The 11,686-nt window shown below is 42.0% G+C and overlaps 1 non-coding gene across 1 annotated transcript; it reads left to right on the top strand.

Moving 5' to 3' along the window:
* The first annotated feature begins 10,378 nt into the window (after positions 1 to 10,378).
* Positions 10,379 to 10,451, top strand: TRNAG-CCC (transfer RNA glycine (anticodon CCC)). Its single transcript has one exon. It is a non-coding gene; the product is annotated as a tRNA-Gly (tRNA).
* The last annotated feature ends 1,235 nt before the right edge of the window (positions 10,452 to 11,686 follow it).

The following is an 11,686-nucleotide window of genomic DNA, read 5'->3' as shown; positions in this document are numbered from 1 at the left end:
GCCTCCCTATCCATCATCAACTCCCGGAGTTCACCCAGACTCATGTCCATTGAGTCAGTGATGCCATCCAGCCATCTCATCCTCTGTCGTCCCCTTCTCCTCCTGCCCCCAATCCCTCCCAGCATCAGAGTCTTTTCCAATGAGTCAACTCTTCGCATGAGGTGGCCAAAGTACTAGAGTTTCAGCTTTAGCATCATTCCTTCCAAAGAAATTCCAGGGCTGATCTCCTTCAGAATGGACTGGTTGGATCTCCTTGCAGTCCAAGGGACTCTCAAGCATCTTCTCCAACACCACATCTCAAAAGCATCAATTCTTTGGCACTCAACCTTCTTCACAGTCCAACTCTCACATCCATACATGACCACATGAAAAACCATAGCCTTGACTAGAAGAACCTTTGTTGGCAAAGTAATGTCTCTGCTTTTGAATATGCTATCTAGGTTGGTCATAACTTTTCTTCCAAGGAGTAAGGGTCTTTTAATTTCATGGCTGCAGTCACTATCTGAAGTGATTTTGGAGCCCAAAAAAATAAAGTCTGCCACTGTTTCTACTGTTTCCCCATCTATTTCCCATGAAGTGATGGGACTGGATGCCATGATCTTCGTTTTCTGAATGTTGAGCTTATGTGTGTAGATAAAGATATATAGATATAGGTCCAGATATACAATCATGGGCTTCCCAGGTGGCTCAGTGGTAAATAATTTGCCTGCCAATGCAGGAGAGTCAGGAGACACAGGTTCGATCCCTGGGTCGGGAAGATCCCCTGGACTAGGAAATGGCAACCCACTCCAGTATTCTTGTCTGGGGAAAATCCCATGGGCAGAGGAGCCTGGTGGGCTACAGTCTGTGGGGTCATAAAGAGTTGGGCATGACTTAGCAATGTGTATGAGCATGCATGTGTAGATATATGATATAGATACAAGCTTATATACAGACACAGATATATAGATAGAGATATAGATACAGATGTAGATATAGCATTTTTTTTTTTTTCAAAATGGGTCACTGGTGGATAGGCAATATCATTCGAAAGCTGGGAGGAGGCTGATGAAAAAGATATTTGGAAGGCATTCAGTGTTTGGGGATCTCAAAATAAGCGATTCCAATGCTGCTGATACAGGAAGCATTTTTAAAAGACCAACTTTCTTAAATTTCAGTTGACTTCTCTTCATTTCAGTTTCGAAAATGGGTGTATTTCCTAGGTCAAAGTGTCTGTAAAATAATCACTGAAATGCCTAACTCTCCACTCCTAATTCTAGACACTATACTTTGGCCATGAGAATCTAAATTTGTATCTATATGTCATTCTGGGTAGGCTAGGTTAATTGCAGTAATAAACAGCTGCAAAACCAAAGTGATGAAATAAACCAGGTTTTCCTCTTGCCTGATTCCAAGTCCATTGCGAATCTCTGGGGATCCAAAGGGACCACAAGACAGACTGGTTCAAGCAAGAGAGAAGAGCAGCTGAAACTTTGCCAGGTTCCGTGGCATAGGAAAAAGTGATGCAATAGGATTGAAGGTGGTCTGGGTCCTGGGTATAACCCACACTGTTTCTATTCAGCACTCAGAAGTCAGGAGCAGACCATGATCCCACCCAGCTGCTGGGGGATCTGGAAGTGCAATCATACTTATACATAGGATCCAGGGGGCCCAGACTCAAGACTTGGAATACTACGGATACTTAATACCACCACCACTCCTAAATTCTTCCAGAGTGATCTCTCCAAGCTGAACCTCTCCCCTAAACTCCAGACTCATACCCAACAGCCTTCTTAATACTTCCAAAAGATAACACTCAAAGGTAACATTCCCAAACCCAAACCTCTGGTGTTTCCCTCCAAACACGTTCCCAATTCAACTGATGGTAATTCTGTTCTTCTAGTGTGTTACTCAGACCAAAATTCTTAGACTCATCCTTGACACATCTCTTCCTCTCAAAGTGAAGTGAAGTGAAGCGAAGTCGCTCAGTCGTGTCTGACTCTTTGTGACCCTGCGGACTGTAGCCTACCAGGCTTCTACATCCATGGGATTTTCCAGGCAAGAATACTGGAGTGGGTTACCATTTCCTTCTCCAGGGGATCTTCCCAACCCAGGGATTGAACCCCGGTCTCCCGCATTGGAGGCAGATGCTTTAACCTCTGCGCCCCAAAAGATGAGCAAACTATAAGCTTTCTCCTCAAAATACATAGGACCTGGCCTTCCACTGCCACTGCCCTGCTCCAGGCCGCCCTCTCTCTTACTCATATTATTGCAATAGTCTCCAGAACAGTCTCAGTTTCCATCCTTGCAATCTTCAGGCTTAGCTGCAGTAACAAAGGAATCACAAGATAGACTGGTTCAAACAAGAGACAAGAGCAAAGATTATAACTCTCTCCATACTGTCCAGACAGGCAATCTGGGGTGGATGGAGTGTGTGCTAAGTTGCTTCAGTCGTGTCTGACTCTGTGAGACCCTATGTACTGCAGCTTTGTCTCTTCTTTGAACCAGTTTATCTTGCGGTCCCTTTGTTACTGCAGTTAAACCTGTACCCTCTACCCTTGACTGTAACAATACAGAGCTAGGGGTAGGGCCAAGGTTGGCCTTTTGCTGATGGTGGTTGATGGAGAATGGGGGTCACCAATGGGGAAATCCTTACCTAGGAAAGTGGACATTGTCCACCAAAGCGTGCTAAGAGATATTTCATCAAGTACACATATTTTCAGAACAATTAAGAGTCTGTGGTCTTTATGTCAGCAGTAAATAAGAAAAGGCAATACATTGAAATTTAAGGGGAAGACAGCCTTATTAGAGTATTAGCACAAGCTTTCCTTCACCTAATTTTTTTGACTTTTCTCAGGTTTTGCATGAGAAAGGTCTTTGGAAGGCAGAACAAAGGGGCTGTATACCTTTAACCTGTACATTTATATATTTATACATTTCTCCTTTCGCCCCCTAGCTCCTGTTATTAACTTCAGATGTTTGTCCATTTCAAAACTTCGTAGATCTGAAAATTGAAAAACCCTACGTATCTTTATTTTCTGATCTGGTCACTATATTCTAGAATATTATCTTCCCCATTATCACAAAAGCACTGCTTTGAAATTGTCTCCTTGGAGAGTTGACTTACACATGAAGAACTGTTCTCGTACCTACCAGGCTGGGAAAGGCATTAGGGTACAGAAGAGATATTGCATTAAAGTAGCCCAGGAGAGTGGAGGGGGGGGGCTTGAAAATCATGGAATCAAAGGAAAATGATCCAATATTTCAAACAAAATCAGGTCTCGTGTATTTCTGCTCCATTACAATAGGGTAAGTTAGATCTAGTCTTACCGAGGCTGCGATCTTAGATGTGGAACTCTGTAAGTGCTTGAAATGTCTTCTATTTTATTACATATACAAAGGAGCTCTTTAATACAGCTACTGTCTGTGACACGGAAGTCATAGCTCAATTTTCTTTTTCAACTAAAACCACTCTAAACTGGAAAGCTATCCCACTACTGAAGAAGTTATCGCTCCAGTATTCCCCATGGGTGAATAAGCAATATACCTTTTCCTTTTTTTTTTTTCTTTTTAAGAAACTGTTCATTGACTAAATTACCCAAATAGTCTACCTGTCTTATGTGAGCTGCATATTTTTATGAGTTTTAATATCTGTAAAATATTCTTTTGGTCAAAACTGAAAGCTGCAAAGTAAGTGTTTTCTCTCACATTGGAAAGTAAGGCTTTTGTAATTATAAATAGCTTTTTCCTCCTCTTTGCTAAGCTTTGAAAAAATTTTATTTATTAATGGTTTTAGAAAGTAAACTTTCTGGGATGTAATTACTTTTTAACAATTTATCAATGAGCAGACCATCTGCTCACTATCTGCCCCATAAAAACAAATCTAAAATTAATGAACCTCCAAAATTTTGCAAATCAAAGATGAAGTTGACACAAGGCAAATTTATCCATATAATTGACTGGTTTTATGCCCAAGCTCTGATAATCATGTCTTCTGTAGTTTTTGAATACATCAATACAGGGAGTAAGTAACATGTAACAGCTACCGTTTTAAAGCTGGTTGACTTTAAAAACAGTGAGAAAACTCAATCTTTTCATATTCATTCAACAAATATTTATTGAAAATCTGCTATGTGCTCACAATTACACTGTCTCTGTTCTCATGAAATCAACAATCAAATGGGACTGACAATGAATAAACAGACACAAGGGAATATAACAAGGCTGTGCACTTAAACCCTTTTTATCAGGGAAAGCATTAGGGTATCGTATAAATGGGCACCTTAATTGGGATGTTGGGAAGATTTACCTTGGAAATGACATCTAAACAGATTCCTAAGGAATAAATATGAATTTTCCTAATTGAATGTTACTTTTACCACTCTGAGCCAGGAAACAACATGAAAGTTCCAAAGACTGCACAAAATTCGGTATGGCTGGAGTGTAGACCATGAGCATATGGTAGCCAGGGATGACGACTGAGAAACAAGCAGGGGCCAGGTGGTAAAAACCTGACCGTGACATGAACTAGCTTGATGGCCATGAGGATGGAGAAAAGTGAACTGGTGTGAGAGGCAATTGAGTGATGGGACAGATAGAACTAGATGCCTTGTTAGATGGTGGGCAGGGTTGGGGGGGTGGGTGAGGGAAAGAATGGAGGATGGCTCACAGATTTCTGGATGGACCAAGATAGGGGATCCAGAGGAGAGAGGGCTGAGTCTCATTTTGAATTTGCTGAGTTAAGCTATCTGGAGATCTCTAAGAGAAAATATATAGCTCCCAACTGGACTTGTGACTCTATATGAACTTACTCCTCTCAGAGTAGAAACTCACCTTTATCCATTCAGGTTAGGCTAAGTCTCTTCAGTTGTGTCCGACTCTGTGTGACCCTATGGACTACAGCCTGCCAGACTCCTCTGTCCATGAGATACTCCAGGCAAGAACAGTGGAGTGGGTTGCCCTGCCCTCCTCCAGGGGATCTTCTCAAACCAGGGATCGAACACACGTCTCTTATGTCTCCTGCTCTGGAAGGTGGGTTCTTTACCACTAGCACTAGCTGGGATGCCCAGAGATGTCTTTTTATCTTTGGAGTGCCTAGGCTTAATATAGTTTGCTTTCTATCTGGAAATAGTTGTCTACTTCCAGGTTTATAATATATCCCATGTATTTAACTTGTTGCTTTGAGATTTGTGCTTTTTTCTGGGAGACCCTATAACCCTGAGTCCCCCCCAAATTAAGAATTTCAGTGGTATTCTGATATGAAACCTCCATGGGGGGTTACATATTAATATATCTCCATACTGTAGAGTAGCCCCTTCTTTTAGGCATATTCCCCTTAGTTCCTTTCCTAAGGCCTGGGTGAACAAGGGTGGGCTGTCCCCAAACCCCAAAGGCTGGGTTACTACAAAACCCTACACAGGAATATCTGGGTGGACAAGACATCAGCTCGCTCATCCTGATGCCTGTGCAAATTGTATTTTGTAAGGAATAGGCTTTGTCAACTCCCCATTAGAATGATAGAAAACAAGTTTAGTAAGAGATCTTGAAAGTTAATCTTCTCTGACCTGTTCTTGTGTATCCTTCATGTGTTCCCATCAGGGGCTCCCTCACCCTCAGCCTGCAAAGCTCCAGCGACCAGATATTCACAATTTCCAGAAGCAGCATGGTCTGTCTCTGAGCACTCCTAATTTCCAGAAATTTCTCCGTTACATGCAATTAAACTGATCACTTTATAAGTTTCTTCTGCTTGGGAATGATGAACAGAAATTTTGAAGTCAAACTTCATAGGTTCCAATTCATGCCCTGACAGTAATAGGTCATGTGACTTGGGCAGAAACTTGAGGTTGGCTGGCTCAGTCGCTTCTGTAGAATAAATGTGGATATCAGAACCAGCATCGCAGGGCTGTTGCTAGAAGGAACACAGATGGTACATGCAAAGTGTCGGGATCTGAGCTCAGGAAATGTTAACCATTTAGCATTTAGTTTAAATGATAATTAAAAAATTTTTTTATTAATCAAATAGTCTTAACACATCCTACCCTTTGAAATACTTCAAGGAGACTCACGTCAACCCTGCAAGTGTCTCTTCTAAATTCTGTGACTTTCTTCCCATTGTCTCATCTGACACAGCTTGACATGCCTTCACTGTGTTGCTGACTTTCCTTTGGACATGAGTTTATTTATATCCCCTAAATCCAGTCTATTTTTACCCCTTCCCTCAGAGAGTGGGGTCCGGAAAAGGATGGAATACTCCACAATGGTATGTCCTGAGCAAGATGGAGAGGGCTTATCACTTTCTTTTTTCTTTATGCTGAATTCCTGTGAAGGCCACACCAGGTGCCCCTCACTGTGTGTGTTGTTATGGTCACGGCACGTGGCTGATGGATGGGGGATTCAATGCTGAGTACATTGAAATCCGCAGTGCTGCTCCCATTCACGATGGAAAGCAGAGCAACCTGAAGCCAAATCCTTTCTCCATCCTACCAGCTGAATGATGTTCAGCACTCTTTCTGTGCCTTAATTTCATCATCAATAAAATAATATAATTCTAGTTTTCTGCAATCCCACTCCTGGGCAAATATTCAGAGAACACTCTAATTTGAAACGATATGTGCACCCCAATGTTCATAGCAGCATGATTTACAATACTGAAGACATGGAAGAAGCCTAAATGTCCATCCAAAGATGAGTGGATAAGGAAGCTGTAGTACATACATGGAAGGGAATATTACTCAGCCATAAAAAAGAATGAAATAATGCCATTTGCAGCAACAGGGATGGACCTGGAGATGATCACAGTAAATGAAGTATGTCAGACAAAGACAATTTTCATATGTCACTTATATGGGTAATCTAAATATGATACCAGGGAACTTCTTTACAAAAAAAATCAGACTCACAGACATAGAAAACAAACTTATGGTTGTCAAAGGGGAAGAGGGATGGGGAGGGAAAAGTATACACTGCTGCTGCTAGGTTGCTTCAGTCGTGTCTGACTCTGTGAGACCCCATAGACGGCAGCCCACCAGGCTCCTCTGTCCCTGGGATTCTCTAGGCAAGAATATTGGAGCGGGTTGCCATTTCAAGTATACACTACTATACATAAAATAAACAACAAGGATCTCATTGTATACCACAAGGAAACTATACTCAATATTTTGTAATAACCCATAAGGGAAAAGAATCTAAAAAAGTATATATATCTATATATACTCTATACATATATATATAGCTGAATCACTGTTCTGTACACCTGAAACTAACATAGCATTGTAAATCAACTGTACTCCAATAAATTGTTTTTAAAACATGGTGTGATGATAACTACACCTACCTTACAGAGGTTATTGAGATTGAAAAGTGTTAGTACATGTCAATTATTGGCAGTGTGCCTGGCACACAGTAAGCCAAGTTCAAATGTTATGTATTATTATTGCCCTTTGAATTACATTTTCTATTCCATGTGTAAATTCTGCCCTGATGTGGGTTTCAAAAATACAAATTTGTTTACATGCAGTTGGTGTATTAGGGGACAATTTGAACATAACATGGAACTCACATTTGCTCAGGGGCAACTTCATCTTTGAGAAATGAAGGCGATGGCACCCCACTCCAGTACTCTTGCCTGGAAAATCCCATGGATGGGGGAGCCTGGTAGGCTGCAGTCCATGGGGTCGCTGAGTCAGACACGACTGAGCGACTTCACTTTCACTTTTCACTTTCATGCATTGGAGCAGGAAATGGCAACACACTCCAGTGTTCTTGCCTGGAGAATCCCAGGGACGGGGGAGCCTAGTAGGCTGCCGTCTATGGGGTCGCACAGAGTCGGACATGACTGAAGTGACTTAACAGCAGCAGCAGCAGGGGAATACAGAAAACTGCAGGTGATGAATCAGGCAGAAAGAATACACACAGTGCATGCACACACGCGCGCGCGCGCGCACACACACACACACACGCACACACACCCTAAGCACTGACCTGGTTCACACAGGTTTCATGAGATACACCTGAGATATGGGCTGACATCATTTCCTTCAATTTCGGGAAACATTTTCACCACCTCATGATAACTCATCAGCGACAATGCTTCTGAGGCCACAGGCAAACATCAGGTCCTTAATCAGGTAAAGTGCCCTAGTCATTGTAGTATTAATGTATTTTTGTAGTCATTTAACATGAGTAAAGCCACACTGGCATTTTTACTCTGTTTCTATTGATATCTTTTTTACAAAGCGTTCCTGATGAACTTTTTGAGCATTATGTTCCAACCCTATTTTTCTCATAAACCGTGTGATTTATATTATGTGAGTTTTCATAGCACTGTGGTTTCTAGGCAGGCATATGATACATTATAGCAGAACTGATGAGAATTCTCTCTGCTAAGTTTTCTAAACTCTCAGAATATCTATATCCTTGATTCTGCTATTTATAATTTTTGCTGTTTTCTAACTTCATGTTATGCATGAATTTGATGTGAATAATCACACTGTGCTTAGTTGCTCAGTCATATCGAACTCTTTGTGACCCCACGAACCAGAGCCCGCCAGGCTCCTCTGTCCATGAGATTCTCTAGGCAGGAATACTGAAGTGGGTTGCCATGCCCTCCTCGAATAATCACATTAAATATCTGTAAATCATCAATGGGAGAGGCTATACCCTGGGAGAGGGTCTGACAAAATTGAAAAAGGCATTTCCTGCAGCAGAATCTATTTTCCACATAATGATGAAGTTTAAATACTGTTATCAGTTGAATAAGCTACTTTCCAATTTAGCTTCAAGAAGAAGAATCTGTTTTTCCCCACTTACTGAAATCCTCAAGATCTGCCTGGCCATGGACCTTGGATGGCTCGACAGGAATCATCTAGTCCAGTCTCTTTGCTCCAGATGAGTCAGCATGGCTCTGGGTAATGTGCTTTTTGCCAAGTTCGCCCAAATTTACCGGCAGTGATGGAGCCAAGTTTCACGGCTGTTCATACAACCCTGGGCTGACTCCCAGTTACATGTTGTACAACTTAATATCCTTGTAATAACACTACAGCTTATCCCAAACTAGACCTACCCATTACCACAAGGATAGTTTTGTACAGCTTCTCAGACTGGTACAAGGAACAGGAATAGTAACATCGTTCAAAAGAGACCAGGCACCCCGGTGCTGCCTACTGGGCAGCCAGGACCCTGCCCACACCATCCGCCAGAGGCAACTGCCCCAAGACAGAACAAATGCTGGCATAATCACCTCAAACCTATTAAATGAGCACAAAGCCAGCTCCTCCAAAAAATCTCCTCCTTCTCGATTTATTTCCTTGTAAAATGGGTTCGTCCTTTATGAATCATTGGCTTGAATTATTCATTTATTCATTTGCTTGGAAGTGGAGATGACTGCACAGGGTATTTTAAAGGTATTGAGGTATATGATGCTTCTCAGGTGTCACAGTGGTTAAGAATCTGCCTGCCAATGCAGGAGATGCAGGAGACATGGGTTCAACCCCTGGGTTGGGAAGGTCCCCTCAAGTAGGAAATGGCAAACCACTCCAGTATTCTTGTCTGGAAAATTCCATGGACAGAGGAGCCTGGCAGGCTATAGTCCATGGGGTCGCAAAGAGTGGGATACAGCAAAGCACACAACAAACAAAAGTATATACAAGAGGACTTACCTGGTGGTCCAGTGGCTAAGACTCTGCGCTCCCAGTGCAAGAGGCCTGTGTTCAATTCCTGTTTGGGGAACTAGATATTACATGGTGCAACTAAGACCTGGCCCAGGCAAATAAATATTAAAAAATAGTAAAGTATACATAGGGAAAAATAGACTATTTTCATTTGCCAACTGGGAAAAAAAAGTACGGATGCTTGATTGATGCTGCTTATAATGAGAGAATAAAATCAGAAATACCTCCCTCAGTCACTTTCTTTAAGCACATTCTTGTTTTTACTAGAATAATTTTGATTAATGCTGTGTTTGCATCCCAGTGGCTCATGGTAAAGAATCTGTTGCGATGTAGGAGACCCAGGTTCAGTCCCTGGGTCGGGAAGATCCCTTGGGAAAGGGAATGGCAACCCACTCCAGTGTTCTTGCCTGGTGAATTCCACAGACAGAGGCTACAGTCCGTGGGATTGCAAAGAGTAGGACACAACTGAGTGACTGAAGCTTTCCACCATCAGAGTTAGTTAATTGATTAGTCTGTTTATAGAACGTGTAGGGGGCCTCAGCATAATATCATAACTTATCCATTCATGTACTTGTTTATTGATTCATTAATTTCATTCTTCACTTATTTATCTCTGGGAAATCTCCTGGCTTGAATTATTCATTCCTTCATTTGTTCATTCTTTTGCTTGCTTACAAGAGGTAATGTACACACAAGGCATATGATTTAAAAGACATTGTAGGGTGGGGACTTCCCTGGTGGTCCAGTGGCTAAGATGCTGCATTCCCAATGCAGGGGACCTGGGTTCAATCCCTAGTCAGGGAACTAGATCCCACATGCATAGCTAAGAGTTTGCGTGCCAAAACTAAAGAGTTCGCATATCACAACTATGACCCAGCACGGCCAAATTAAATAAATAAATATTTTCCTTAAAGGTATTGAAGAGTGTGCAGGGGAAAGCAGATCAGACTTTCTTCCCTGTTGCGCCCCCACCCTCCACCTAGGAAAGGAAACTACTTATTACCAATAGACTTTGGTGTCCCTTTTCAGGATGGACCCAGTGTTCATGATTTTGCATGTTTGTGTGAGAGAGAAAGAAACAGACAGATGGACAGACAGATGGGCAGACAGAGAGAAATGCAATATACTATGTATACATGTCCCAGTGTTCTCACCTGGAGTGGCTCTGCCTCACAGTGACCTTCGGTAGTGTATGGAGACTCTGTTCATTGTCACACAGGAGGTGGGCAGCCATTGGAATCTAATGGAAGAGAGAACCAAGATACTGCTTAACACCCTAGGATGCACAGATCAGTTCCCAGCAAAGAATGGGAACTGACCCCAAACGGCAGGAGTCTTGAAGTTAAGAATATACGGCTTTTATTATTATTATTATTATTTTACTTCTGAAGCTATTTGGACTACTGTTCCTCAAACAAGTTAGCCACAGTTTTGGAAACAAAGGTTGGAGGAATTAGCTGCCTCAGCGAAGCCCCAGTTCCTTCACCTGGCCTCATTTACAAAGACGAGTGTAGAGTGTGGAGAGGAGAAAGTTTAAAACTCACTGCAGAAAAGCAGCTTAATTGTGTTTTTGGATCCCCAGCATGGCTGTCAGTATGTGTAGTTTGAATGCACAGATGAGCAATTCATTGTGGGTGGGACATGTATGAAATAAAATAAAATGTCCCATAAACTGTTCCTTCTTCAAATCCAAAACCCCATATGCTCTGGAGCATTGATTAGAAACTGACTGAGTGCCACAGAAGAGGTTACAGTTGCTAGAATCCTTTGGACCCCAAGGAAACAGTGTGAGTTCCAAAGGAATTTTTCTATTTTGGAAACAAAGGTTGGAGAAATTAGCTGCTTCAGAGAAGCCCCTGTTCCTTCACCTGTCCTCATTTATAAAGACGAGTTATTAAAATAAATAGAAAGCTTGCCTGGCTTTTTAAACGGTGAGGCTCGCCACCCTCCATAAAAGATATTAGAACACACATCACCGACAGGGTAGAAGGTGTTTCAACTTCATCAAAAGCCTTGAAAAGGAGGACATCCTTTGTATC

The sequence above is a fragment of the Bubalus kerabau genome, chromosome 16, assembly GCF_029407905.1.
Source record: "Bubalus kerabau isolate K-KA32 ecotype Philippines breed swamp buffalo chromosome 16, PCC_UOA_SB_1v2, whole genome shotgun sequence".
Lineage (NCBI taxonomy): Eukaryota > Metazoa > Chordata > Mammalia > Artiodactyla > Bovidae > Bubalus > Bubalus kerabau.
Note: the sequence above shows the minus strand (reverse complement) of the source record. Positions and strands in the feature narration are given on the sequence as shown.